This window comes from Lissotriton vulgaris, chromosome 1_1, assembly GCF_964263255.1.
Source record: "Lissotriton vulgaris chromosome 1_1, aLisVul1.2, whole genome shotgun sequence".
NCBI lineage: Eukaryota > Metazoa > Chordata > Amphibia > Caudata > Salamandridae > Lissotriton > Lissotriton vulgaris.
The window spans coordinates 132,729,430-132,736,440 of NC_141685.1; the positions used below are offsets into that span (position 1 = coordinate 132,729,430).

Genomic DNA, 7,011 nt, shown 5'->3' on the forward strand with positions numbered 1-7,011 from the left:
CTTGTCTAATATCAGCTACCTTTTTACGACTCCTCCCTTTCCAAGTCTTCACACTCTGCCGACTTGGAAAGGGAGGGGATGCCGCATTTGCAAGATGGTCTTGTGCTCTAAACAGAATACACCGCACATGCTTCTGAGCCTCATGTATTCTATTTACAGCATTAATGCAGATAAAGAGCTACAGCTGGGCCTCTTAGAAAGGCAGCGTCGTGGACTGTCGGTGTGCAGAGCCTCCGGCCCCTCTAAACATACCCTCATAAACATCAGCTTCATTTATAGTACAATACATTCACTGGTTTTATGCCTCACCACTAACCACTTTCAAATTCCACCAGCCGCCACTGCACTGCTGTGTCCCCAATTGACATCGGTCACAAAATGGTTGAATTGTGGAAACATGTGGAAGATTTTGGGAGAATTCATCATCTGACATTTGAACCCCAGATCTCAATGTAGCTAATCTGCACTGCACTGGCAGCATGCGGCCTGAAATTAGCATCTGGATGGTAAAGATCACTGAAGTGCATTACTACTGGGCAGTTATTCCCCTAATCTAATATCTGTCAATAACTCATGAGACTCATGGGGAATAATTGCTTCCTTGCAAATTTAGAAAAGTACGAGGAGCATTGTTGACAGGATAATAGATCTATAATAACGTTAAAGGAGCTACGATAAATTGATATCTTTAATTTCAATATCGAAGTAACACTTGTCAAATTATTTCCCACCCCCAGATATGAACCACTTAAAACTCTGTACTGGCATTTGACATGCCGAAACAATGCCAAAATAAAGGTTATATAGGACTAGAGTGCAAAAAGCAGTGTCTCTATCTCTCTCAGAAAATAGGAAATAATTTAGTTTGGTAAATGAACGTGTAAAACAAATACTAACAGTTTTCTAAAGTGTCCTAATGGAGATTCCTTCTTGCACATGCTCTCTCCTCAAATGAACTCTCACTTCTGGGCACCCGCTGAGAATCAGAGAGTGGATTTTGTCTAGAATCACACAACTGAATCAAATGGAGAATCCAGGTTTCAAAGGATGTCTCCCTCTACTATCATCAGCAACCTGTCCACTTGCCCATATCTTGGCCGATGTTCTTCCTGTACAGCATTATTTTGGCAAAAACAATAGAATAAGAACTTTATGATCGTGACGGAGATGTACTGAAAGTAAATAAATATTAATGTTCCAGGATAAAAAGTGTAATTGATACTGCTCTACCTGTCACAATAGTTGTCATTGTTAAACAAATTGTATAGGTTTTGTCAGAAACTTGACAGTTCACACAAATAAGTTATAGTCGTGTTGAACATGCAAACACCACTTGACCCACACACAAATTAAGGATTAAGCAGAGGTTTGGACTCACAAGTATCTGCTATACATAGTCAAGTCAAGTCAAGTCAAGTCAAGAAATTTGTATAGCGCACTACATACCCAGAGGGTTTCAAGGCGCTTAGGAGGGGAGGAGGATTACTTGTCAAATATCCACGTTTTAAGTTGCTTCCTGAATGCTAGGTGGTTCTGGGTGAGGCGAAGGTAAGCGGGGAGTGAGTTCCATGTTTTGGCAGCCAGGTACGAAAAGGATCTGCCTCCCATGGTGGTCTTGTTGATGCGAGGTACAGTGGCGAGCGCTTGGCTGGAAGAACGTAGTTGGCGGGAGGGGGTGTAGAAGGACAGTCGTGAGTTGAGGCAATCTGGTCCGATGTCGTAGAGTGATTTGTGTGCGTGGGTAAGCAGTCGGAAAGTGATCCTCTTATTGACGGGTAGCCAGTGGAGGTCTTTGAGGTGCCCAGAGATGTGTTTGTTGCGTGGGATGTCTAATATGAGCCTGGCTGAGGCGTTTTGGATTCGTTGGAGTTTCTTCTGGAGTTTTGCGGTAGTACCTGCGTAGAGGGTGTTTCCGTAGTCCAGTCGGCTCGTGACCAGAGCGTGGGTGACTGTTTTCCTTGTTTCGGAGGGGATCCAGCGAAATGTTTTTCTGAGCATGCGAAGAATGTTGAAGCATGAAGAGGATACGGCGCTGACTTGTCTGTTCATTGAGAGTGAAGAATCCAGGATGACGCCTAGGTTCCGTGCGTGGTCTGTCGGGATGGGTGCTTTTCCGAGGGCTTCCGGCCACCAGGAGTCGTCCCATGCAGAGGGGGATGTACCTAAGATGAGGACTTCAGTTTTGTCTGAGTTCAGTTTCAGACGGCTTTGTTTCATCCATTCGGCAACTTCTTTCATTCCTTCGTGTAGGTTAGTTTTGGCGGTGCTGGGGTCGTTGGTGAGAGAAAGGATCAGTTGAGTGTCGTCCGCGTAAGAGATGATGTTGAGGTTGTGTTGGCGTGCGATGGCCGCGAGGGGGCTCACGTATACGTTGAAGAGGGTGGGACTGAGTGAGGATCCTTGTGGAACGCCGCAGATGACTTCAGAGGCCTCGGACTTGAATGGTGGTAGGCGGACTCTTTGGGTTCTTCCGGTGAGGAACGAGGTGATCCATTCAAGAGCTTTTCCTTGGATTCCGATGTTATTGAGGCGTTGTAAAAGGGTGCTGTGGCAGACTGTGTCGAAAGCTGCAGAGAGGTCGAGGAGGATGAGGGCGACTGTGTCTCCATTGTCCAGTAGAGTTCGAATGTCGTCTGTTGCTGCGATGAGGGCGGTCTCAGTGCTGTGTTTTGCTCGGAAGCCAGATTGTGAGGGGTCGAGGGATTTGTTGGCTTCGAGGAAGGCGGCGAGCTGGTTGTTGACAGCTTTCTTGATGACTTTGGCCGGGAATGGAAGAAGCGAGATGGGGCGGTAATTTTTGAGTTCGGTGGGGTCCGCTGTTGGTTTTTTCAGAAGGGCGGTGAGTTCAGCGTGTTTCCATCTTTCCGGGAAGGTGGCGGAGTTGAAGGAGCAGTTGATGACGTCTCGGAGGTGCGGTGCTATGACGGAGTCTGCTTTGTTGAAGATGTGGTGAGGGCATGGGTCTGTGGGGGATCCTGAGTGGATGGAATTCATCAGGCGGATGGTGTCCTCAGTGGAGATTGGGTTCCAGTCGTTAAGGGTGTTCACGGGGGGGAGATGATCAGCAGATGGTAGGGTGGGTTGGTTTCCGGGTTGGTTGTCAAAGCTGTTGTGGATGTCTGCAATCTTGTTGTGGAAAAATGAGGCTAGGGAGTCGCAGAGGGTTTGAGAGGGGGTGATGTCGTTGGAGTTGGTCGAGGGATTGGAAAATTCCTTGACGATGTTGAAAAGTTCCTTGCTGTTGTGTGCGTTGTTGTCAAGTCGATCCTTGAATGCTGTTTTCTTGGCTTTTCGGATCAGTTGGTGGTGAGTGCGGGTGGCGCTTTTGAAGGCGTCCTTGGTGCTAGTGGTTGGGTCTTTTTTCCAGGCCTTTTCAAGGGAGCGGCAGAGTTTCTTGGACTTCTTGAGATCATCGTTGAACCATGAGGTCTTCTTGCTGCCAGGTTTGCTTTGACGTTTTTTCAGAGGTGCTAAGGTGTCGGCGGTGTTGGATAACCATAGGGTGAGGTTGGCGCGGCTTCGTTGGCGTTAGAAGAGAGGGCTGGGGAGTATCGAAGGAGTGATGCGGAGATTTGGTCCGCTGTGATTTTGTTCCAGTTTCTTTGCAGAGTTGGTTGGAGGTGGATGGTGGGTTTTGGCTTGTTGTAGGTGAAGTGGACGCAGCTGTGGTCAGTCCAGAGGAGGTCCGTGGTGTGGCTGAAGGAGACATGATTGCTGGAGGTGAAGATGGGGTCGAGTGTGTGACCTGCGATGTGGGTGGGGGAAGTGACCAGTTGTTTAAGTCCGAGGTTGGCGAGGTTGTCCACGAGGGTGGCGGTGTTGCGGTCGTTGATCTTTTCAAGGTGAAAGTTGAGGTCTCCCAGAAGGATGTATTCTTTGGAGGGGAGTGCGTGTGGAGTGATGAAGTCCGTGATGTCTTCACTGAATTTTGCGCGGGGGCCTGGTGGTCTGTAGAGGAGGGTGCCTCTGAGTGTGGTTTTGGGGTCGATGTGGATCTGGAAGTGAAGGTGTTCGGAGTTGGCGAGGTTGGCGTCAGAGCTGGTTGAGATGCGGATTGATTTCTTATGGACGATAGCGATTCCTCCTCCTGTGTGGCCGGTACGGTCTTTGCGAGTGATCTTGTAGTCTTCAGGGATGGCAATGGTGATGTCTGGTGCGGAGGAAGCATTCATCCATGTTTCCGTAAGGAAGGCGTTGTCAGGGGAAATGGTGTCTAGTAGATTCCATAGGTCAATGGCGTGCCTGTGGACTGAGCGGGTGTTGAGAAGGATGCATTGTAGGTGATTGGGGTCGGGAATCTGTGGAGTGGTCGTAGCGGAGATGTTGACGGTGCCGATGAATTTGCAGGAGTAGCAGGAGAAAGGTCCATGGGTGTGTCCAGGAGCAGCTTGGACGCAGTTGGGGGCGCGACCGGGGTTAAGGGCTAGGAGGGAAGCGGCATCGTAGGTAATGCGGGAGGGCTGGGCAGCGCGAGGGGCAGGGGGTCTGGCGCTGGGCGCGGTCCGGGCGCGGACGGGCGTAGACGGGCTTACCTTTGGCGCACCTTCGGCGCGGGTTGGGCGCGGGTTGGGCGCGGACGCTGCGCGTAAACGCTGCACGCAGGAACTCCTGTCATATATGGAGAGTGGAGGGGGAGGGGCGAGGGCGTCTCAGCTGGGAGGCGGGGCGGGCACACGAGGACAACAACAAACAAAATGGAGGCGGAGGGGGGAGCAGAGCGGAGCGCTGGAGTCAAACGCGCTAACAGGGCTAGAACAGCAGAGGGAAATTATTCAATCAAGCGCTAGCGAAGCAGAGCGGGAATAAGCTACACAGCTGGCGAAATGTAGTAAAATCAGAATCAAATTGCACAGTTAGAGCAGTCCAAGCGGAGCGGCGCTACGATATAAACCACACAAGAAAATGGTATGAAATTGCACAGTAAGCAGTTAAGCAAAGCAGCGCTACGATAAAATTAACACAGCAGGCAATGAGAAGGCGCTTTTTAAAAGCAAGTTAAGCAGTGCAGCGCAACAATACCAGATGCCTGCAAGAGACACTGGGAGCGACCTCTCTGCCTGAAGCGAGGAGCTTTCAAGTTAAACACGGAGGTGGGCGTCCACTGTGAGCACGAGCCCGGCTCTGGCTCGGGTCGGCTCGAGGTTCTGTTGGAACCTCAGGGCCACAGGGAGCCGGTTTCTGCTGCCATTCTTGCTCTACTCTGAACGTGACTTTGAAACTTGGGAACCAGGTGCGACTCTTGGCATCAGCTCGACATCCCGTGACTCCGGGCAAATACTTTAATCTGAAATAAATGAATGTGACCTTGTGTAAAAAGTAACTAGTGGAGGGTAAAGTACTCGAATAACTTCGGGTAAGTGCAGAAAAAGGTAAAAAACAACTCCTTAACATTAAAAAGGAAATACGAATAAATACTCACTTAGTGGCCGATTTTTACACGTTGAAACCAGAAATACTGGACAAATCGCAGCTTCCCAGCAAAAATTGTGTGATCTTAGGCACATATTTAATTTCACCCAAACTCCCTTTACTCCATAATTATGGATTAAAGTGTCTTCAAAGACGTGAGTTCAGGATGCCCCTGTATAACAACCTGTCTTTGATTTCATGGACCTGAATGTTGCCCGATATCGACCTGGTCCACATACAGGGCTGACGTGGCACGGGTCTTCCCTCTTAGTTCACTGATGACTCCATGGCAACATTTTAAAAGAGGGAGATCTATAAATAATATTAAGGAGAATGTATTTTCCCCTCATTACCTTTTATTGAACAGAGGCAATTTAAGGGGGGAGAGAGATGAAGAGAGGTTCATTTTCGCTCGAGGAGCCGAGCCAGGCACCGGGCTCGGGCCAGAGACTGGGCTCGGTTTTCCCTGTTGCCCTGCTGCCTCTCCCGCTTCTCGCGGCCGCCCCCTCCAGGGCCCCCGCACCCTCCCCAGCTCTATGGCGTCGAGGCCCCTCATCACCTGCGGCGCTTCTCTCTCGGGGCTCAGCAGTTCACACCGGACACAGGGAAGAGGCATGGAGGTCAGAGACGGGCGCAGTACGCATGCGCGGAGCGCAGACACGGACCACCAGGAAGAGCCCGGCCATTGGAGCATTCCCGGAAGAAGAACCCGCGGGCAAAGGTCGCGGTGCCGTTTGAGGCGCGTAACTTCCGCTCTGCCTCGACTCTCAGCTCTCTTGCTGCCGCGAACATGAGGCATGTCCTCGTTATAGTGAAGGAAACTTGTACTTCTGTTATGAACGCGGAGGCGAGGATTGTGCGCAAAGTTATTCACTTTTTATTCACGGCAGTTTGAAAGTTAAAAGGAAGTTTAAATGACACTGCCACACTACAACTCCCATGAGTCCGTGGGACGTGTCCATGACAACCATCAACCAATAGCAGCGCAGTCCGTCAATGCCGCCATCTCTCCTGCTGCCTGCAGGCCTTGACTCTCTGCATCCCACTATCCTGGAACCAGAGCCAAGGAATAAACAAACCCTTTATTCATCCAGTGGAACAATTTATCAAAACCACATACTTCCTGTTACTCAGAGTTGGGAATATCCCGACAATATTAAAACATATACCTCCTGTAATCCAGCGCAGTAAGAAGGGTAACATGAAATGAAATGAAAAGGTTCTTTTATATAGCGCATGGCGACCCAGGAGCATCCCAGCGCTGTCGTGGTTACCAGAGTTGAACTGGACCTCTATGAAAAGGGGCCATATCTAGGAAGCCAAATTGCAATCGTAAGCACTGAAATTCACAGAATTTCAGCATTTGCGATCGCAATTTAGGCAGTGTGTAATGTAGCACACAAAAACCCACTCGCAAAATTAGGAATCGCAAAATTTGATTTTCATTATTTTGCGAATGCATTTAAGGAATCCCAATATGCAATTCCTTAAATGCAATGTTGGAAGCACCTAAGTTGTGCAATTTTGGCTTAAGGAATCCCAAATACCCACCAACTTCAGGTTGGTCGTAATTTGTGATTTCTTTGAAAAAAGCACTTTTTT

The 7,011-nt window shown here is 49.3% G+C and overlaps 1 protein-coding gene across 1 annotated transcript in view; it reads right to left on the minus strand.

The window, feature by feature from the left end:
• Nucleotides 1–6,034, minus strand: part of LOC147737775 (uncharacterized) — a 32,432-nt gene extending 26,398 nt beyond the window's left edge. Inside the window, exon 1 of the mRNA XM_086944982.1 lies at nucleotides 5,969–6,034. The gene's annotated coding sequence lies outside the window, so the exon portion shown is untranslated. The remainder of the gene's footprint in view (nucleotides 1–5,968) is intronic.
• Between the last annotated feature and the right edge of the window lie 977 nt (nucleotides 6,035–7,011).